Source organism: Trachypithecus francoisi, unplaced genomic scaffold, assembly GCF_009764315.1.
Source record: "Trachypithecus francoisi isolate TF-2019V2 unplaced genomic scaffold, Tfra_2.0 Lachesis_group4, whole genome shotgun sequence".
Taxonomy (NCBI): Eukaryota; Metazoa; Chordata; class Mammalia; order Primates; family Cercopithecidae; genus Trachypithecus; species Trachypithecus francoisi.
In genome coordinates, this window is record NW_022681469.1 from 122,885,163 (window position 1) to 122,908,247 (window position 23,085).

The 23,085-nt window shown below is 41.6% G+C and overlaps 1 protein-coding gene and 1 long non-coding RNA gene across 10 annotated transcripts in view; one reads left to right on the plus strand and one right to left on the minus strand.

The window, feature by feature from the left end:
* Positions 1-23,085, plus strand: part of AUTS2 (activator of transcription and developmental regulator AUTS2) — a 1,231,856-nt gene that overhangs the window by 195,857 nt on the left and 1,012,914 nt on the right. The gene's annotated exons all lie outside the window — the stretch shown is intronic.
* Positions 1-23,085, minus strand: part of LOC117072862 — an 87,073-nt gene that overhangs the window by 986 nt on the left and 63,002 nt on the right. The gene's annotated exons all lie outside the window — the stretch shown is intronic.

Consider the following 23,085-nt stretch of genomic DNA (forward strand, 5'->3'; position numbering starts at 1 on the left):
CCTGTGAATGTTTCCTTTCTATGTAGATCATTTCTTGGAAAGCTGTGTTTTAAAATAAAGCCCTACAGGCACTACTGATCTACTCTAAGGCCTTTGAGTTCTGATATCTAAGACATATATATGTCTTCAGCTATGCCCAGGACAGTGCTTTGCATTCAATAGGTGATCAATAAGTGTTGAGTTTTGTTGAATATAAAATTATTTACAAATGATTTTTTGTTTTTTTCCCTTTAAAAAGTAGGCTTCGGAGAAAACTTTGAGCATAAGAGTCCCTGATTCCAAGCCCCTCTTTGTAACACTCTATGAAATGAAAAGCATCTTTGGATGGTATGGGGAGAGCTGAACCATGTGAGGTGGGAGGGCATTGGCCTTTAATCAGGTTTCTGGGGACAGATCACTCATGCTGGTTCATGCTGGCCCAAGGCTGTCTTCTTTCTTGTTTGTGGATGTGTATTATGTTCCTATACTGAGATGTGCTGGATGAAAAGCCAATAAATATTAATGAAGCAGTTACTTCTGTCAGGCACAGTATTGGCTAGAGAGATAGGTAGAAATAAATATAAAATATAGTTCTTGACTTTGAGGACCTTATTGTGTAACTGGAAAGGTAAAATGTAAATGCTTTAAAAGTTAACTAAAAGTAATTCTTAAGGATCCTTAGATTCTGTAATACAGTGGTTCTCAAACATTAGTGTGCCTCAGAATGTCTTCGAGAATTATCAAAATACAAATCGCTGGGCCTCATCCCCATACTTTGTTTTTTTTTACTCGTTTGGTCTGTGTCTTGAGAATTTGCATTTCTCAGTTCCTAGATATTGCTGGTCCATAGATCAAACTTGGAGAACTACTGGTGTGGTGCAGTTATTCTTAACCTTGGCTGTATGTTAGAATCACCCAGGGGGGTTAAGAAAAAACCCATGCCAAGACCTCACTCTATACCACTTAAATCAGAATCTCTGTGGGGTAGAACCTAAGCATTTTTTTAAAGCTCCGCAGATAGTTGTAATGTGCAGTGAGGTTTGGGACTTACTGCTCTAACATGTGTCAGGGCCACAGAACTTTAGATTCAGAGACATGATGTTACTGTGGGCTGCAACAGTGTGGACAGACCAGAGGAGTTAGCCTGATCTTGAAGAATGATAAATAAAGAAAAAGGAATGATTAGTATTCTTGTAACGTTAATGCTGTGAACAAGCCAGTCGATTTTCTAGCTGTTTCTTGGGACAGACTGATGAGTTTGTGGGCTCTTGGGAGTCAGCATGATTTCCCATTCAGCGTGGAACCAATGAGTGGGACTGAGGTGTGGGTTGCCACCATCAGTAGTAAGCATTCACTGACCACATTCTCTTTTTCCTGATATAGATGGGCTTGTGTTTATCCTAACAAGCTTAGATATGTGTGTGTTTGGGGTGGGGTGTGGCTGTGGACTGTATAATAGTGAAAGGCCGAAATTTGAAAAATGACGTTGCCATTTTTACATTTTATCTCTTTAAGCCTCTGTTAAAAGAAAGTACTACACATAGTTGTGAGCCTTTAAAAAAAAAAAAAAATGGAGTCTGGGTCTCCCTGTGTTGCCCAGGCTGGTCTTGAACTTCTTGGGATCAAGTGATCCATCTCAGCCTTCCAAAGTGCTGGGATTACAGGTCTAATTACAGGTATGAGCCACCATATCTGTTTGTTAGTATGTGTGTGAATAATAGTACAATTTTAGGCACACTGTTCTATTTAGGGATCCCCAGAATCTCTATCAATGGGCCTGACACATAGTGTCTGTGCAGTAAATCCACATTTGTTGAATGGGTTGGAGAGGTTGTCTTTTCACATTGACTGTCCAGGCATTAGAAAGGATGGGAAGAGCTTGTTTCCTGAGCTTTACAAAAAATGCTGCCACCTTGGGTTTTCCAACTTAGCCAAGAAATCTGTTATATTCAAAATAAAGGAGTATAACTTAAAAAATATATAGATGGAGGCTGGGTGCAGTGGCTCACGCCTGTAATCCTAGCACTTTGGAACGCCGAGGAAGGCAGATCACGAGGTCAGCAGTTCGAGACCAGCCTGACCAACATGGTGAAACTGTGTCTCTACTAAAAATGCAAAAATTTAGCCGGGCTTGGTGGCACATGCCTGTAATCCCAGCTACTCAGGAGGCTAAGCCAGGAGAATCTCTTGAACTCGGGAGGCAGAGGTTGTAGTGAGCCCGAGATTGCTCCACTGCACTCCAGCCTGGGCTAGAGAGCGAGACTCTTTCTCAAAAAAAAAAAAAAAATATGTGTGTGTGTGTGTGTGTGTGTGTGTATATGTGTGTGTGTATATAAACACACACACACACACACTGTCACCCAGGCTGGAGTACAGTGGTGTGATCATAGCTCACTGCAGCCTGGACCTCCTGGGCTCAAGCAGTCCTTTCACTTTAGCCACTCTAGCAGCTGAGACTCCAGGTGTTTGGCCAACTAAATTCTTTTTTATCTTCTCTAGAGATGGGGGTCTTTCTATGTTGACCAGTGGTCTTGAACTCCTGGCCTCAAGTGATCTCCTGCCTTGGCCTCCCAAAGTGCTGGGATTACAGGTGTGAGCCACCACAGCTGGCCTTACCTGTGATCTAAAGAGGTATTTTCAGCTGATATTTAGCCATACCAGATTTTAGTTGCTATTAAATTTTATTCTGAATTTATCAAGTTTAATTGATTATTAAAACATTGCACTCTAAGAATAAGCTTGTGTTTTATTTCTTGGAACTTCTAGAGCCTTTGTTACAAAAATTTCATAGCGTTCTGAAGTTATAAAATAAATATTGGAGATTTGGTGCTTGTTAAAATTTTGACATTTTCTATTAAAGCCCATTGGAGTGATGTACAGAGAAAAGGCTGTCTGGTGTTGTGATAGGGCCATGCTCCATCCACAGGTCCTGGGAAGGATGATGTAACTGTGGTCTAACAGCATTGTCTGAATTTTTGGCCTAGGGCAAAGAGGAGGAGGGCGGGTAAAGAAACCTGATCAGACCATTTGATGCTAATTTCACAGGTGACTGGTTGCTGTGTGCCTGGCTGTTGTTATTTATAGAGCTGTAAGTGGCTGGAGGTACACACAGGAACCTGAAAGGATGGTCTGCATTAGGGTGTGGTGGTAGATAGAAGCACAGCAGTAGAATCTAGGGACAAATGGTCACTGGTGAGTGTCATTGCTGGAGTTAAATGAGACTCATTAGTGGCTGTTATGATTTCCACTCTCACTTCATTGCTATTCCTGAGTTCTTTTGAAAGCAAACAACAAAATAGACCGAAACAACCTCTGATAGACTCTCCCTTATTTTTAATTGAGGTTGATAGGATTTTAATCAGGTCATCTTGCATACTGATTTCAACCACAATTCAAAGAGCTATCCACAAAGCTATAAACTAGTTAGAATTACATTTCAAAAGGTCTTGATTGTTTTAACCTACTCCTCCTATTCCCCAAATTATTGATGGGGAAACTGAGATCTAGCAGGGTTAAAAAACCAGCCCAGTTTCAGTTAGCAGTGATGCTGGAGCTGTGACCCGGATCTTAAATCTCGCAGTTTAGCCTTTTCTGTTTTCTACCGTATTAGTCCTACAATGAAAGTGCACTTCTCTGTCTTTAAACCTCAGACGTTGTCTCCATGGCCTAGATGAAGGTTATCCTTTGTTATGATATTTTCTCAGAATTACTTTGAAAAATGGTTCCATTGTTATTTCTTAAAATGAAAATTTCTTAAAATGAAAACAAATTCCTTCTATTGATAATACATTTGCCCACTACTGACAGTTTTAGGAATAATGAGAAAGGAGGGGGCCTATTTATGGTACTGGCCAAGAAGGAGCACTCAGCAGCACTGGACTGCTGTGTGTGGGCTGGAGGTACCAGCAGATAACAGTGGGAGGCAGTGGGTCCTGTGAATCACAGCTTGGCCTCTGCATAAGCTCTGGAGACCAGCTCTCCTAAGGAGAACTGTCCTCTTTGGCCCTGCCCTCAGCAGCCTGTTGGCGGAGGACTAGAATAATTGTTTGTTTAAAGTTTTACGAGCTAATTATACTGCACTGAATTGACAGGCATCTCTATTAGAGTCTTTCCAGTCTCTTGAAGGCTCTTCACCACATTACTTGTAATCTTGCCTCAGTGTAGACTGCAGTGGCTGGTTTTTGTTTGTTTGTTCTTCTCTCCTTCCCTTCCCACTTGTTGCAAAGGCCACACACCAAGTCTGGAGAGGGAGCTGCCTGTGGGCTGGGAATTGGCTGCTTTACTCTGGTCAGCCATATGTGGCTGCTGGAACAAGTGCCTTTGGGTCATTCATTCTCAGGTCACCAGGCCCTTGAGTAAAGCCCTAAACATGGGCTCTCTAGCAGAAAGACTTATTAATTCCCCATCTCTTAAGTGGAGGCAAGGAGGTGTTTCTGAACCTTCAGAATAACCCGAGGGAACTTAAAAGTACAGATTCCTGGATGCTCTCTCCTGGATGTGGGTTCAGGTTCAGTAGGTCTGAAATGGGACCAGGTTTTAGAACCTTCGCTGCAGCCCGGCTCACACCAGTAATTCTGGCACTTTGGGAGGCTGAGGTGGGCAGATAGCTTGAGTTCAGAAGTTTGAGACCAGCCTGGGCAACATAATGAGACCTTGTCACTACTAAAAAGAGAGATCAGCTGGGCATGGTGGCATGTGCCTGTAGTCCCAGCTACTTGTGAGGCTGAGGTGGGAGGATCACTTGAGCCTGGGAGATTGAGGCTGGAGTGAGCTGTGATGATACGTATTACTGCAGGCTAGGTGGCAGAGTGAGACCCCATCTCTCTCTTTCTCTTTTTTTTTCTTTCTTTTTAAAAAAACCTTCATTGCATTAATTGACTTCCAAGGTCTCATCCAGTCATGATGGTTTTTGCATGATCCCTACCAGTAGAAGATGGATTTCAGACCACAGGGAATTTATTTGTAGCTACAGTCAATTTTCAATTATTTGCCTTACAAATGTTTTCAATCCCAGAGACCTTTCCCCCAGCTAGTTCCTGGGTTATATTGCCAAAGTCCCTGGTTGGTATGCACCCAAGGACTGAAAGATAATTTTCTTCTTGATTTTAAGAAAAGATAATTAAGGAGGGAAATCTACCATTAAAAAAAAAAATCAGACATTACAACCAAGTATGACTTTTAGAGTGGATCCTCTATTGGGAAGGAGCAATATGTTATGTTACCTTGTATTTGGGTAGTTAATTAGGGTCAGATGTAGTTTAGTTCTCAGGCTTGGGCCTTGCAAAAGTAATTCCCTTTTTGGAAAGGCTTTGTTGAGTCCCTTGGAATTATTTTAATGGACTCAGTATGTTTAACTCAGTAATAAGATTCTAGTTGTTTGGATTTGTTGTGTATTGACATTGACTTAGATATTCTTCCCTGCTCTGGGCTTTACCTCTTACTCATACCAAATCCATGGTTCACATGCTGTGGTGCCCCTGGGCATGCCCAGCTTTGCCATGTGTGCAAGGTAATGTCTTTGACCCTCTCAAGAGGGTGCTGCTCATCTTTTTTTTTTTTTTTTTGCTTCACTTATCCCACTTGACATTGCCAAACGTGCTGTGACTTGAAGCACTACTGCTCCTGTGGCTCTCTCCTTTGCTTTTCTTCTTAACCTCATTGAGAATCTGTTTGAGATACTTGTCATCCTTTGGAGATTAGAACATTCACTTTAGAGGGAGGAATGATTTTACACTGGGACTGTTAGGGTCAGTTCTGGAGGAAACAGGCCCATGATGATTTTAGGAGGGGTTTCTGCTGTGGTCCTTATAACCACATGGTTTGTATTGAGCTGGACACTGGCCATTTAAGTAGATGCTTGTTCTCCAGTTATAGAGTGGTTCCCAGCTGGCAGATTTCCCACTGGGATTCAGTTTCCTTGGCCGCTGCTGTTTGTTGTGGTCACACTGATTTTTGCGGCATCTTTCCAGGCCCTTGAGTCTTTTCCAAGCAGAAGAGATAGCAGAATGCCTTGCCCTCCCCTTCGCTTCTCCTTTTGGGTATTCCATGGCTATTAGGAAAGGACTTCCTGTGAAATAAAATGAGGGCAAAGGAAAGTAGCATGCCTGTGGCATAAAAATGCTGTTAGCAAGCTTGAGGCATATCAGAGAGATTGGTCCTAAGAGTAACATTTACTGCCTTTCTGCTTTTGAACTTTTTTTTCCCCCTTCCTTTGCCTGTTTCTGAGGTCTGGGATTTATCCAGAATTTAAGAACGGACTGTTTTTGATCATTTGAATAGGTATCATCATTCAGCAGGGAATACATATGCAGACTGAGATGTCTCTTAAAGCCAATTTGTAGTATAAGTCATTTGAAATGATTTCTTGAGTCAGTAATGCATTTCTACTTCAAATTCTCTGCCTGAATTTATGCATTCATCTCCAATTTTACCAGGTGATTTGCTTTATTATGCTGCTATGACAGCCCCCCAACCCAACCTTCAAGTGCTATCCCAAAATACGTGGGCATGCTTTCCAGGGTGAGTAGCCATTAAACTACCCAAAATGACATCAAACGTTAGCTACACAGGCTTGGAAACATGGAGGGCCTAGATTCCAGTAAAATTATCCAGGCTGCTTGGTCAGGCTATTGCAGAAAAGATTACAGCGTCCTTTAAGTTTAGTTTTGGAGAGATCTAAGCAGATGGATGTGTGAAGTCCCACTGGGAAAGCAGTACCCAGCTGCCACTTGGAATAATCTGAAATCCTGGCATGATCTTTCCTCTTATAACTTGAAGTATTCAGCTAGAGGAGAGCCTCTCCTTCCCAAGACCCAGCTATCTCTTTGAGAAGAAAAGGGGGTAGATGAAGTTGTCTTTAGTTTGGATGGAATCCAACCTTCTGGTTTGTTTTGCCTGTCTGCCATTTGCCTTTTCCTTATTGGTGTTTGCTGCTGTTTTTCCTTTGGAGTCTGAGGGGCTTCTGACCTTGGCTAAGGGCTTCCAACCCTGGACAGGTCCTGAAGGAGTGGCATCAGACAGTTGTGTTTTGATTTCACATATCTGTTATTTTTTTAAGAGGAAATGGGCCGGGCGCGGTGGCTCACGCCTGTAATCCCAGCACTTTGGGAGGCCAAGGCAGGTGGATCACGAGGTCAGGAGATCGAGACTGTCCTGGCTAACATGGTGAAACCCTGTCTCTACTAAAAATACAAAAAATTAGCCAGGCATGGTGGCGGGTGCCTGTAGTCCCAGCTACTCAGGAGGCTGAGGCAGGAGAATGGCATGAATCCGGATGGTGGAGCTTGTAGTGAGCAGAGATCACGCCGCTGCACTCCAGCTCAGGCAACAGAGCAAAACTCTGTCTTGAAAAAAAAAAAAAAAGGAAATGAGCAACTGGTAGACTCAGAACAGTGCCAAGGGGTGCTGGGGAGTTGTTATTTGTTTAAGTGTAGAGAAAGAAAGGAACAGTTACAGGGAGGTTCGGTGCTTGATACACAGCTGATGCCTTCAGAGAGTAGGAGGTTTCCTTTCTGTGATTTTTCTCATAACATTGGAGGAAGAAGAAAGAGGAGGCATGTGGCTTGTTGGTGGTTGAACTCCAGTGCAGAAGTTAACATCATGTAGTTCACTAATTTATTAATTAATTTCACAAATACCTATTGTGCTCCTACTATGTGCCAGGCACCCTTCTATTCTAGGTACTGAGTTTACAGTGGTAAACAATAAAAGATCCTTGCTCTCATGAACCTTATACTCTAGCAAGGGGATGGTGGTAATGAGGACACATTTATAATGGTGATGTTGTTAGTGATAAATACTATGAAAGGAAAAAAAAGAAAAGGGAAGAGAATGGGATAGGGAGCTATTTTAGTAAGTGTGTTCGTGGAAGACCTTATAAATGACTATACAATAAATAAATAATCATTAAAGTGATATTTTATTACCTAAAATATTTTGAACACTTCAGTTGTTAAAGTTATTATGGAAGGAAAGCATGCATAGGGACTGAAAATATTTTTTTCTCTGAAGGTTTGAGGGTTTTCCAAGGATTTAACTTCCTTTTGTATCTCTGGATTTCAGACTCACATAGCTTGATTAGAGTTCACCATCACAGTTGCTTTCAGCATTGATTGAGTTAAGACAGTCTTATATTGTAAGGGTCTGCTTTTTACAAAATTGCTATAAAATTGTTCTGTGTGATTGAGAGGCTCCCTCTCACTCAAAGTAGATGTCTGATTGTTTTTGTTGTTCTCTTTTAAACAGTAATGAGTACCTTTTGGTAATTAAAGTCCCCTTCCCAAAACTGTAGTGAGTGATGAGACATAAACAAAGAATCCCTTCTGCAGAGCAGAGTGCCAATGGCCATAGACATAACTCAGGGGCTGTTTGACCGCATAACCCAGTGCAGTGGCTTTTCACCATTGAAAGGGTGGAATGGTCTGGTATGGTTTTCTGGATTGCCCTGATAAACAGGAGTTATATTTGCTGTCAGTTTCTATGAAAGGACAACATTATATGAGCCATGGTTTGTCAAGGGCTTACTGTGTGCGGGCCTCTTTGCTACTGGATCAAATGCTAACTACTATTCCACAAGACACCCTATCACAATGATTGTTTGTTTGTTTGTTTGTTTGTTTTTGAGACGGAGTTTTGCTCTTGTTGCCCAGGCTGGCGTGCAATGGCGCGATCTTGGCTTACTACAACTCCTGTCTCCCAGGTTCAAATGATTCTCCTGCCTCAGCCTCTCAAGTAGCTGGGATTCCAGGTGCCCGCCACCACACCCAGCTAATTTTTTGTATTTTTAGTAGAAATGGGGTTTCATCATGTTGGCCAGGCTGGTCTCAAACTCCTGGCTTCAGGTTGAGAGATGAAGCCAGCTGGACTTCCTGGGTCGAGTGGGGAGTTGGAGAACTTTTCTGTCTAGCTAGAGGATTGTAAACACACCAATCAAAACTCTGTGTCTAGCTAAAGGATTGTAAATGCACCAATCAGCACTCTGTAAAAACGCAGCAATCAGCACTCTGTGTCTAGCTAAAGGATTGTAAATGGACCAATCAGCATTCTGTAAAATGAGCCAATCAGCGCTCTGTAAAATGGACCAATCAGTAGGATGGATTGGTCTGATAAACAGGAGTTATATTTGCTGTGGAGAAAAATAAGGGAATAAAAGCTGGCCACCCCAGCCAGCAGCAGCAACCCGCTCGGGTCCTCTTCCACGCTGTGGAAACTTTGTTCTTTCACTCTAAATCTTATTGCTGCTCACTCTTTGGGTCCATGCCACCTTTAAGAGCTGTACCACTCACTGCGAAGGTCCACGGCTTCATTCTTGAAGTCAGCGAGATCAATAACCCACCAGAAGGAACCAACTCTGGACACAAGGTGATCCACCTGCCTTGGCCTCCCAAAGTGCTGGGATTACAGGCGTGAGCCACAGTGCCTGACCTATCACGATGATTTTTTAAACTGCATATCTTAATCCATTAGTGGGTGACAGTCAGAATTTTATTTTATTCAGTTTAACAAATAGAATCAAATAGATGACATCAGAGTATACTACACTTAGAGTGTGTATTGTTTCAAAAAAACTTGTTTTAAGTGTATGAGCATGCAGGCAGACATCATAAATTTTTATGTGTCATGCTCTAAAAAGTGTGAAAACCAGCCTATCAGATGAGGTTTGGTATCATTTATAGGCAAGGAAACAAACTTTGAGGTTAAGGACATTGCCTACTATCAGAGCTAAAATTTGAACTCAGTTCTTTCTGGCTTTCAGCATTTGATCCAGTTATGTTTCTCACAGAACTTTCCCTCTCTAATGGTTTTCCAAGACTTTTGAGATCATAGAGACACGAATTTGCTTCTGAACATTGTTCTGAAATCAGAGGAGGAACATGCACTCTGATGACCAGGCCCACATTTGACTGGTTTCTCAAAATATCTTTACATAATGTAGTCTATTTCAGGAGAAGGAAAAAGAAAGATGACTCTAGAACTTGTCTTTATGAAGAAACAAGGAAAATCTAGACATTCAGTTTCTATCATAGAAAGATAGCCTTGTTTTACCAAAGAGGAGAAATTCTAACTGGAAGTAGTATCAGGATCTTTCTCTCTAAAGCACTTAAAGTCTTTTGTTGGCAAGACTAGTAGAGCAAGAGGAATCTGCCACCTTGTGTAAAACATTTTGGTTTTACTAGTCAGGCATATTTTTGAATAACCTTCACTAACATGTATTATAGTAATTACTGTTATTTTATTTTATTTTGACACAGAGTCTCACTCTGTTGCCCAGGCTAGAGTGCAGTGGCATGATCTCTGCTCACTGCAACCTCCACCTCCTGGGTTCAAGTGATTCTTCTGCCTCAGCCTCCCAAGAAGCTGGGATTATAGGCACGCCACCATCCCCAGCTAATTTTTGAAGCCTCTATTTTACTTTACCCCATCTTTACTAGAGATGCGGTTTCACCATGTTGGCCAGGGCTGGTCTCGAACTCCTGACTTCAGGTGACCCACCCACCTTGACCTCCCAAAGTGCTGGGCTTACAGGCGTGAGCCAGTGCGCCCGGCTGTTATAACATTTTGGCACCAGTTTTACCTACTTCCCCAGCCTCCTAGGAATGAAGTGGAACTTTTAGTAAGGACAGATTTTTCAGAGGGCCATCATTCTCACTGGCATTCCTTCCCTCTTGCCTGGAATCACCCTTGAATGAATTCCGGATTCTTGAATGAATTCAGCTAGACTTTTTCTTTTACAGAAGAAATTGCTCTTGGTGAAGATGCCAGAAAAATATCATAAAAACATGCTCCCTGCTCCCTTATCCTCTTCTCTGTATTACTTTGTTACCCCACCCCACCCCACCTCAAGCCCCCAGTAAAAAAACGACCTTTTGGCCCAGGGCTGTATCTGAGTATGTTATGTGGCATAGTTGTCTCTGGCTGACTCCCAGGATTGTTAATGACTTCCTTCTCTGTCCCTAAATAATTGCTTGAAAAGACAGCTGTGGAGAGACATTGCCCCCAGCTTGCAGGCTCATTAATTCAGCCCTATGAAAGAGGGTGCAAAGGAAGAAGGTGGAAGTTACTTTGCCAAGAGTAGCAGGCTTGAGGGGAACTAAAATAGAGGCTTCAGGGGAAGGGCAGCAGCATGATGTCAGAGATTAGACTTGGAGTTTGTGAGGTCTGGGCAGGCTTCAATCTCAAGAAACTTTATGCACAAAAGCCCAAATCCAGGGAAATAAATGAAAGTGATTATTCACTTTTCTAAAGTCCTTACAGTAGGGTTCCTCTGGTATTGTTTGAATACAATTTAACCTGAAGGGCACTTGGTTTTTGTGCAACTCTTCAAGAACAGAAGCATCTAAGTAAGTGGAAAGTCTGAGAAATTAACAGAGAAGATTCCCTAAAAGTCAGCCTTCATTACTTGACCATTATTCATAATTCTGCATTTGTCTATTCCTACAGTGGCCATGAAGCAAAATTAAAAAAAAAAAAAGATACTTCTATGCCCCTTACAAAATGAATAATCAAAACTTGCATAGACAGAGTAAGAATCAAATACTCTGGGGAACAAATACTCTGATTAGCTGTCCAGTTCAACTCGGACGCATCAGCACTCTGAGTTATAAGGGAAACAAGATAGGACACTTGGTTTTTATTTTCCAACAACAGGAAACATATCAGGTTTCTAAGAAGATGAAAAGTTTTTCTTAAAACCCAATTATAGAAAGAATTTATGCAAGTCTTTAGGCAAAGAGTATTAAACAAATTAATATTTAATGCCACCAACAAGTTTTCAAGCAGATGCAGAACTCTTAGTGTGGGTGACTCTTTGGTGTTTCCCTTACATGAAGAACGCAGCATTTAAGGCCACTTTAACAGAGTGCGGCTAAGCCTTTTGGGTTTGCTTGTGTGGGCAATTTCCATTCAGCAATGGCTCTCAAACTTCAATGCACATCAGAATTACTTGGGGGCACTTAAAAAAAATGCATGCCCAGGCTGCACCCAGACCAATTCAGTCAGAATCTCTGATGGTGAGCCCCAAGTATCAATATTTTGTAAAACTGATTCCAAAGGTTAGCTAAGTGTGAATCAGTGCATTAGATGATCTTTAGTATTAATTATCTCAGCTGGATTTCTCAAAGGGGTAGTCCTAGAATGCTGATATTCCTTGTTATTAATTTAAGGAAGTCCCTGTAGTTTCTATTAACATTCTCTTAGAACTTTGAGACTTGTATTTCTGCTGGGACCCAGGGCTACTGCACCTTTCTCAGCCTATAGGAATGTTGTCAGAACCAAAGTACTTGTTAAGCAGCAGCTTAGGCTCAACTTTAGCAGACCTCATTGTGGCTGTTGGAGAATATAGAACATCAGATGAAGTAGGGGCTGGACGTTTCCACAGCCCAAAATCACATATTTCAGGGTACATTAAGATTCCTTTTGGAACTCAGATCTTTTTCTGGCCATGGATAGACTGTTATCTTGGGGGAATGCCAGTTGTCTCTCCAGTGAGAAAAGGAGATGTTTATGTATTGTCTAATTCCTTTCTGGAAGTTAAAAATACCTGTCATTGTTAGATGTGGTTTCTGAACTCTCTGCCCCTAACAAAGCTGAAATGATGACAGTGAGTATTTGCTTAAATAAATAATTTCTTTTCAACATCGAAGAACTAAATATATCTCAAGGTGTTGAAACATCAGAGGATTGGCTGGGCGCGGTGGATCACACCTGTAATTCCAGCACTTTGGGAGTCTGAGGTGGGAGGACTGCTTGAGCTCAGGAGTTCAAGACTAGCCTGGGCAAAATAGTAAGACCTTGTTTCTAGTAAAAATAAAATTAAAAAAAATTGGCTGAATGTGGTGGCACGTGCCTGTAGTCTCAGCTATTTGGGATGCTGAGGTGGGGGGATCACTTGAGCCCTGGAGGTCAAGGCTGCAGTGAGCCTTGATTGTACCACTGCACTCCAGCCTAGGTGACAGAGTCAGACTCTGTCTCAAAAAAGAAACATGAGAGAATCATTAATTTTATGTAATCTAGATTTTATCCCATTCCAAATTGTACTTCTGTGAATATACATTGTGGAGGATAATGGAAAGGGTGTTTAGGGAAGGGGGCAATGGGAGGAGAGGGAGGAAAGGGTGGTGGCAGAGAGAATGTAAATGAGAATTACCGTGACTTGAATCTTAGTAAAATCATATAATAGGAACCATGTGGTAATGGTGTTCTGAGTAAAAGCCACTCCTGGCTTTGTGACCTTGAGTAAGCTATAACCTCTATTTCTCTAGTTTTCTCACCTGAAAAGTTATAATGATATCTACCTCTTAGAATTGTTTTGAAGATTGAGATTGTTCATAAAATACTTAGAAAAGTGCCTAGCACATAGCAAGTACTATTTAAGTGTTTATTAGAGCATAGTATCAACTTGTCCCATTAAGAATATTATAAAACTGTAAGGTCCAGATGATGCTTTATTCTGTAAAGGCCATTAATGGAGATGCTTGAACATCTCTAAATTACCTTTCCTTTTGCTTGCTCAGGACATTTGCTAATCTAGATTCTTCATGCTGCACTGCTGAGTGTCATGTGTGATTGCTTGTGCCTGGGGACCCAACTGGGTTCTCTCCTCACTTAACTGAAACTCAAGTTATTCCCTCTCTGGCTTTAACTCCTGTCTTCTAACTCTCCAGTCGACTTCTTGGCTCCACTAATTCAAACCTACCCCAGTTTTCTCATGCTGTTGAGCAGGGATCTTCTTGAGACTGATTGTGATGGGAGAATGACCTCATAGTTTCTGATGCCATCTTCCAATTTATGTAACTCAGCCCTAAGCATGCTTTTTAAAAATAATGGCCCTAAATTGCTGACATCTTGTCATCTGCTCAGACTCCTAAATCTTTTTGTGTTCCCTCGACTGAATGGGATTCACTGGAGCAAGATGCCTTTGTGCAGTCTGCATTTAGTGCACTTGGCGAGTGACCTCCAATAGAGCTGTGTGTTCCCTTTAAGCAGCATGGGTAATGATTACAGCGACAATGCTGCTATTGTGTCCGGAGGTTTGGGGCTATAATTTCATAATGAAATTGAAAAACATGAGATTAAAAACCTGAATATAGCACAGTAATTATATTTAAGTATCACAAATCATCTCTCTGTATTTAGTTAGGTGTTTGAGATTTGGCCTCTTTGTGGAGTGCAGTCACGTCGTTTCATACATCTGCAAAATGGAAGGCTTCTAATTTATGGCTAAAATGTGGGAATTGCTTTCTCTTAATGGGAAGGTGATGAGAATGGTATTGAATTTGAAGGAGCTGGTTTGCTTCATTGACTAGAGTCAAGAAGGGAGGTTGTAGAATAGCTGCCAAGGTAAAGAAATGTTTGGGTCTTTTCATGGTTTAATTCCCAGATACTTAGACATGACTACAGTCTCCCCCTTTGAAATTAACTGACATAGGCTGGCCTGGGAGATTCTACAGGCCTGCAACAAATGGTGCAGTTGCAGAAGTGTGAATCTTTACCTAAGGCAGGGTTTCCAGGATAGATAAAAGACTTACCTGGGGTTTGTTTCCCACAGGTAAGTTATGGATGAGCTGTGCCTGACCCATTTCCATTTGCTGTCTGAGAATCTGCATGTGGCCTGCAGGCTCTGTAGTTGGGCTAAATCCTCCTGGAGTAGGAGGTTGGGGAAGGTGTTGGTGGTGGATGCCAATAGGTATTCCTGCAGGATGGTGGGGTGGAAGGTTAAGGTGAGGGGTATTCTTTAATAAAGGAATAGAAGAGTGGAAAGTGGTTTAAAGCTAATGATACCTCCTTCTCCTTGATTTCTAGGAACTATCAAGTATAAAATGAACATAGAATTTGTGAAAGGAATCATTATTATTGTCAGTGATTCATTGATTACTATAGGCAAACACTTTAACTTCACAGTAGACACTGACATAGAGGTATACTATCTCTGTGCACATACACTGCCTCTCACCCCAAATAATTTTTGATACAGCAGTGCAGATTGTCCCTTCTTTTCCAAAGTTTTCCTCCCAGATTCTTAGTGAATCTACAGGCCTTGAATATCTGAATTGCCTTAGGCCTTTGTGATAAAAGGCGTTTTACACTTGCTAGCAAGTGTACATACATTCCCAGGCTTCATCAACATGCCCTACCCAGAGATATTCCGGTTCAGTAGGTGGGGGTGGCAGAGGTTGTGGTCTAGGAATCTGCATTTTCAACAAGAGCCCAGGAATTTTTATATACAATAAATTCTGAGAATCATTGCCTTAGGGCCTTCTCTCCCAGGGGCAGGGCTATTCCAGTGGGTGTGTTATGTTGAGATTTGCTCTGTGGAGACATGAACTTGCTGTTCAGTCCCTTTTCCCAGCCCCTGACTTCAGTGTATCTTTCACAAAAATACCAACTTTTATTCTGTTTCCACCGGAAGACTAGGCTTTTTACTGTTTTCCACTATTACAGATAGCAGGTTGGGAGATGGTTTGAGTCCTGTGTTTGCACTCCAGGCCTACTAGGGAAGAGGTGGTCTGCCTCCAGCAGTAAACTTGTAACCGTCCAAGACCTATGGTACTGTCTGTTTCCACAGGAAACTCATTGAAAATGCTACCACTATACATGTTTTAGGCCTCTCAGAGCAAAGTATATAAAAGCAGCAGTTCAATTAAGCTCATCAAACATTTATTGAGGGGTGGCTGAGGCTACAGTATTATTCTAAGGGGCCCAGATAAGTAAAACACAGTTTCCAGTCTCCATCTATCCTGTCTTTCTTTCTAATGATGTAGACAGTCCTGACACAGAACTATGACAGACTTAGCTGTAACCTGTGACATGATTGTGTCTTTGAACAAGTGAAGTTAAAGTGCGATAGGAATGTCTGGGTGGGAACAGTTAGTTTAGGTTAGGCAAAAGGTTTCTTAGGGGAAGTGGCTTTAGGCAGGGTCTAGGGCAGAGACTCTCACCTTGGCTGTGCTTTAGAATCACCTGGGAGAAATTTGAGAAACCCCAATATCTAGACCAAACCCGGTAACAATCAGATCAGAACTTCTGGAATTTGGACAGAGAAAACAACATTTTTTAAAGCTTCCTACATGATTTTAAAGTATAGCCAAGACTGAGAGCCACTGACAAAGAAGGATAAATAGGCTGTCATTCCATTGGGGGATAGTCAGAGAAGGAAAGATATTCCAAGCTTGAGAGAACAACATAAACAAAGCTCCAGAGGCAGGAGAGTGATGGCTCAAGTTGGAGAATGCCACTCAAAGGGGGGTAATTGGAGCATGGAGGGAAAATTATCCTGATTAGGTAGGATTGGATTAAAATATTACATCAAGGAATTAGGAGACATGATTTTGCACTGTCTTTGGAACTCGTTTTCACCTCATATTACGTTGGAGAATTGAGGTTTGGAGAACTTCTTATTTGCCGAAAGTACTAGTAAGTCAGGACAGATACCAGGAGGCATGCTTGGTTCCCTTTGCAAGGCTCTTTGCCATAGACCTGCTGTCTCAAGCTGTGCAATGCTTAAGACTTCTCTTTTGGTATCTGTTCTATAGCATGTTTCTTTTGTCAGAGCACCCTAAAGGTAATTTAGGGTCAGAGTAGTAGGAAGCTATTGGTGTTAGGCAAGAATATGGGAGGATTTCTTATCTTTTTGCTGGGCTCCTGTGGGAATGATATGGGAGAATTGCTGGGCATACTGGGGTCAGATGTTTGCAAGTAGAAGTGTATATGTTTCTGTGTTCTTATTAATTTTGTGCCTGATTCCACTAAGGATTGTACTTTATCTGCTTATTGCTGTTTCTAAGAAGTTAATTTGCAGGTGCTATAAATATGCACGGTTCATATACTTCATTTATTCTTTCTTCCTTGAAGTCTGTCCTCTTTATTAGGCACTTTTCATTTGTCTACTTGGTACTTGTATTTTTTTAATGTCACTATTTTGACAGTACCAATAAAGGTAAAGCCACTCAATTATGCAAGGCTCTCTCTTTATGCTTTGGGCAGGTGCAGCTGTGCAACTGAGGGGACGGTCAGTGTTATCAAGGTTACCTGTTATTACAGGTAGAAGAACCCACAGAGACAAGGAGAGAGCCCATTTTCCTCCATTACTAGGAGGAAGGACTATACATTCACAAACACGAACCTTAAAATAGCTCACAAAATAGTGCCATTCATGTACCCACCCATCTTTTCATTCATTCCTTCTTGAAAGGAATGTAGAACCATATAGTAGTTAAGAATATAGACTCTGGAGCCAGTCTTCTTGAGTTCCAGTAGTGGCTCTCCCACTTTTAAAATCTCTTTTTCCTTCATCTTTAAGTTGAAAATAGTAATAATCTCACAGGGTTGTGATAACTAATGGAGTAATGCATGTAAAGGGCTTAGAAAATGCCTGGACATAGGAAGCTCTAAGTTTGCTGCTACTACTGTTATTATGGTTACTATTATTATTCATTGCAAGGAAAATGTATCAACAGATGAATTTAGTTCCATTGGCTTCTAGTTTTGTGACCTTAGAATTTATAGGAACAAAAAAGGTTTGAAAGAGAGGTTGGACTGGATCATAGAGAGCCTTGATTCCATGTTTTAGGATGTATACACAGTGAGAAGTCTTTCAGGTTTTGGTCTTGGTAAGAGTTGTGAATCAGAAAGTTAACTCTTGTAGCCAGGAGCAGTCTGGCTCATACCTGTAATCCAAACACCTTGGGACATCAAGGCAGGAGGATCACTTGAGGCCAGGAGTTTGAGACCAACCTGGGCAATGTAGCAAGACTGCTGTCTCTGCCAAAAAAATTTCTCTTGCAACTTCATGCAAAATAAATGATTAGCAGAATTAGAGCAGTTAGGAGGCCATCTTAATAATCCAAGGCACAATAGGGCAAGGAAATGAATGAGAGCAGTGGCAGCAGAAATGAAAATGAGCAGTTGGATGCAAAAGGTCTGTTCTATAGGTAGATTCCTCTTGGTTTAAGAAGGGGAAATAGGAAATTAATTAGTAATCAAAAATATTTGCATATTAGTCTTCTGCATCTTCATCCTTGATGAGAGGAGAGCTTGTTATGTGTGTACCATTGCTGGGTACAGGAGGCAGAGGAGCTAGCACCAGAACAAGGAGCTCAGCTTTTTCTGGTCTCTGCTTTTACGTGGCTATTATAAACAGGACCCAATTAGTTCTTTAAGCATGCCTACCTGTTCTCTCTCCACCTAATTACTTTGTGGAGCTTGGGTTCATGCACATAGTTACCTTGATTAAAAAATAAGTTTTTGGAACTATAAATATTTGAACACTGCTTTGAGAGGGTCTGTTAGGCATTAACATTCGAGGCTTCTGTGGTGGGCTGACGATAGCCTCTAGCCTGTGGATGTTTCTCACATTCCAGGAAATGACACCAGAAGTTTTCAATTCCTTTCCACATCTTCAGCAATCCATAGACAGTGGGGTGAAAAGATGTAACCTAATTGAAGACAGATGGAGTGGAATGGAAGTTGAAAATAGGGAAGACGCAGTGTGTGGTAACTCACTCCCATAATCCCAACACTTTGGGAGGCTGAGGTGGGAGAATCACTTGAGGCCCGAAGTTTGAGACCAGCCTGAGCAATACAGTGAGATCTTGTTCTCTACCAAACAAACAAACAAACGCACACAAACTAGCTAGGCATGGTGGTACCCACCTGTAGTCCCAGCTACTTGGAAGGCTGAGGTGGGAGGATCATTTGAGCTCAGGAGTTCGAGTCTGCAGTGAGCCGTGATTGTGCCACTGCACTCCAGCCTAGGTGACAGAGTGAGACTCTGTTTCCAAAAAGAAAAACAGATGGAAGAGAAAATAGGGAAGAGACTGCATGAGTCCTGCCATGCAGTCTTTCCCAGAGTTGGACATTTTTGTGGTGTGGTCTGGAAGAAGGAAAGCATTTATGGTCATACCTCTCCAAATTGAACAATTGTGGGAATGTGTACAGATAGATTTGCAGGGTAGCTGAAAAGAAATGCAGTTCTGTTGTTTTTTTGTTATAGAGTGGTAACTTGAGTGAGGATTATGAAATACTGCCTAGCAGAACTGTTTGTTTATTGACCTTCATGAATTAAGAATATCAATTATGAATATTAAATATATTGGAATTTTAAAAATTGTGATTATTTCTTTGTAATCTGATTTATGCTATTTGCCCTGATACCAGAGTGTTTTTTGTTTGAGATTAAAGTTGTCTAGCTTGGGTTCAGTTTGCACCAGAAGTTTTGAATTAACTAGGCTCCATCTGAATGTGGAAGATTTTCATTGTGAGGATGCAATGGAATCAATAAGTGTAAAGTGCTTAGTATAGTGGATAGTAATTTATTTTACTCCCTTTTTTTCCACTTTGAATGAAGAGTGGCTAAACTTCAACTTTTGGGACACTGTTCTCTTACCTGCACCTCCAGACTGTAACCTCTTGGGGAGGATATTCGGGGACCTGGGGACTTTTGGGGGATGGGTAATAGTACGCAGAGCCCAGATACCCCTGCCTTCTGGTCTGGAAATCAGTGATTCTCAAACTGCTTTGTGCTTGAGTATTACCTAGGGGGACATGTTCCGTTTTCAGCTCCCCAAGCCATAGAGTTAGATTCAATAGATTTAAGGAGCTGCTCTCAGTGTGGTTTATGTGCAGATCCCGAAACTGACCCTGGGCTGCTGTGCTTTTCCAGTGCCCACTCAGCATTTCTGGGGCTGCGAGGAAGGCAGTGGTTCCCCCTCACAAATATGTGAAGCTCTTGCCTCCATTTTTGTCCTTTTAAATTCACATTAAAGAGAGTTTTAGATATACAGGAAAATGAGAAGGGAAATTGACCTTGCCTGTCTCTGGGTCTTGTGAATAGAAAGGAAGGGCCTGTGCTTGAAGGCCACTGGGAATTTGTGGTGTTTCAGAAGACTTCTGCTCTCAGATGTGCTCTTGGCGGCCTCACTGAGAACCACAGTGGGCTTCCTTATTTAAGATGCTCTTAAATTTTCTTTTCTAACACTATAAGGTTATGTCTTCACCAGTTTCTCAGATTTTAAAAAAAGAAACAGGGAGGTAAAACAAATCCCAAAACATTTTTTTTCCTTCTTGTAAAGGTTACAAACATAAATCATATTTGAGAACAATGAATGGACCTTATTTTTTATCTTCAGAATGCTGGGCCTATCGCGTCTTAGAAAGTCTCTGTTTTAGAAGGGAAGGAGACTGGTACAGTGAGAGCATCACACTCTGGGGATCAGGTAGCTTGGCTGTGCTACTGGGCACCTGGGACTTCTTGGTCAGAACAAGTCTCCACTGTGAGCTCTTTTTTTTAATCCATGAAATGTGGGGGTCCTGGAGCTATGGAAGCTCTAATGTTTTATGATTCTAGTGATGGTCTTCTGTCTGCGTGACAGGCATTTTCCAGACTTTGTTGATCTATTTCGAGCTTGTGAGGAATAGTATATACCACCCTTCATTATGTCAGTTCATCAGTGCTTTATAAACTGTAGTGTGTTTGTGCTGGGAGGAACTTAAGAGAACATGTGGATCACCCCTTTACTCATTTTACACATGAGAAAGATGATACCCCAGGTGATTTTTCTCTGAGGTTGGGGCATGACTGGGGCTCTTTTCTCCTTGCGATTTGCCTTTCCCTTCAGCGCGTTTGGTAAACATTGCATTACCCCCTCTTCAGGGCGTTACTCTTTCAGTTCTGTGTGCCTTTCCTTTCCCATGGGATGCTGGAGTATTCATTTGTATTTCTGGGCAAAAGTACTCCTAACTGTGGCCCCTAATTTTTTTTTTTATTATGTATCTTTTCTAGAAAGATAATTTGATTATACAGTGTCAATATATTTACATACTGTACTCATAAATGAAGTTATAAAATATATGTAAGTTAAAAATGTGAAGTAAAGGGAAGTTTTGTGCACCATTAATGGGGATATAAATTATTGTTGGCATTATGGAAAATAGTGTGGAAGTTGCTGAAACAATTAAAAATAGCTGCGTGTGGTAGCTCACTCCTGTAATCCTAGCACTTTCGAAGGCCAAGGTGGGAGGACTGCTTGTGGCCAAAAGTTTGAGATCAGCCTGGACAACATAGTGGGATCCCATCTCTACAAAAAATTAAAAGTTTAGCTGGGTGTGATGGTGCATGCCTGTAGTTCCAGTTACTTGGGAGGCTGAGATGGGTGGCCTGCTTGAGCTTAGGAGTTCGAGGCTGCAGTGAGCTGTAATGGCACCACTGCATTCCAGCCTGGGCAACAGAGCAAAACCTAGTCCAAAAAAACAAAAAACCAAAAAAGTGTGTATATAAATACACACACACGCACACACACCCCCCCAATAAAGCTAGAGAGAAAAATATTGTATGTTAGGATGGTATTTTTTTTTTTCCTCAACCACAGTAGATCAGTTTATACCTTCCCTGGATCCAGTGTGAACTTGTTTTGAGGACCACTGATCCAGAAAGTGGTGGAGTTAAGTCTATACACTTACTAAAAATATGAATTTTGGAATCTCAACCCAGATTCACTGAATGAGAATGTCTCCTAGTGGAACCTGGGAGTCTACGTTGTCTTCATTTTTATTTTTTTACAAATAGACGTGGAGTCTGTTGCCCAGGCTGGTTTTGAACTTCTCAGCTCACAACCCTCCTACCTCTACCTTCTGAGTATCTGGGACCACAGTTACAATGTCCGACGAAGTCTCCATTTTAAACCAGAGGCAAGTCTCCAGGTGCCTCTGAGGTCCAGCCAGTTTGGGGAACCAGCATTTTAGACAGGCAGGGAAGTGTCATTCATGGGTTCATGAGCATGGGACTTCTTACACTGTCAGTGTTGTAAGAAATTGCTCAGCAGTCACTGTTAAATGGACAGGGATTCAGTTAGCACTTTGAAAAATCAGATGGGCAGTTTTCACATGAGTTACATATGAGAGACTATAACCTGCATAATCATACATGGAATTTCTCAGAACTCCTTGGCATTCTCTATGTGGTTTTTTGATTTGTAAATCCAAGTATTTGCTATTGTGCCTCAGTCTTTTTTTCCTCATTAGAAATCTAAGCTCTCCCCGCCCTCTCCTGGCGCTGTTCCTTGAGGGGCTGTGTTTTTATTTCTGAGCTTTTCCCATTTGCGTGTGTTCTTTAGTCTGGAGTATGCTCAACCCCCTCACCTTTTTACCTGGGCAGTTCCTACTATCCAAGAAATGTCCTATAAATGACACTTCTTGTGTTCTTCTTAAAATTTAAAGATAATGAAGAACTAGCTGATAATCAGCATTTACCAAAATAGATTTAAGGGTTTTTATTTGTCATAACTCATGTATCAGTAACCTTATGTATGTAAGGATAGATCAGTATCCTGGTTTTTAAGCATATACTCTCTGAAACATTCGAATAAAACATGTGTAAGCCAGATAAATATGTAACAGGAAATTTGTTTCTGACTGTTCACTCCAAGTCAATGTATTCCCAGCTGCCTTGTGGGTATCAGGGTTATCTGTTCCAGGATCAGCTTTAGAAAAGCCCCTACTCAAATCTCCATGTAGCAAGAGTGCACGCTATTTGAGAACATGTGATAATTAAGGTTAAACAAGAAAACCAAGGCTGAATGACTAGAAGTCAGGACAGCAGGGAAAGCGAGGGAAGCGGTTGAGCTGGTAGAAGTGGGTAATACCAATGATTATTTCTGGGATCAGCAGATACATCCCTGGTGTAGAAATCCTAAGCAGTCCTTCTTTTTGGTGTCTTTTCCTGCCCTTGGTATGATAAGCCCCTCCTAACATCTGGCACACTGCTGGGGTGACATTGTGATGTTACCTCTGCCCACAGTACTTATTCTGGTTTGATGTTTTTAAGAAATGCTCACTTTCCACAAGCCATAGTTTATTGGCTTTCAGAAAGTGTCTCTGGCAGTGAGTGTGCCAAAGGTCAAGAATTCTGGCAGAGTTTGATTTATCTCTGCTCCCTCAATAGCAGCTAGCCTTGGGGGCACAGAGGCTCTTGACAAGTACTATGAGTCAGAAGGCCACATGTGACTAGGTCCCTGCCCACCTCTCCAGGGTCAAATAGATCTTGCCTTTTCCCCCAGCCTGTCCCTGCACTGTTACTGAAGAGGGCTGAGTTTTTCTTTCTGAGCCCTCCCATTT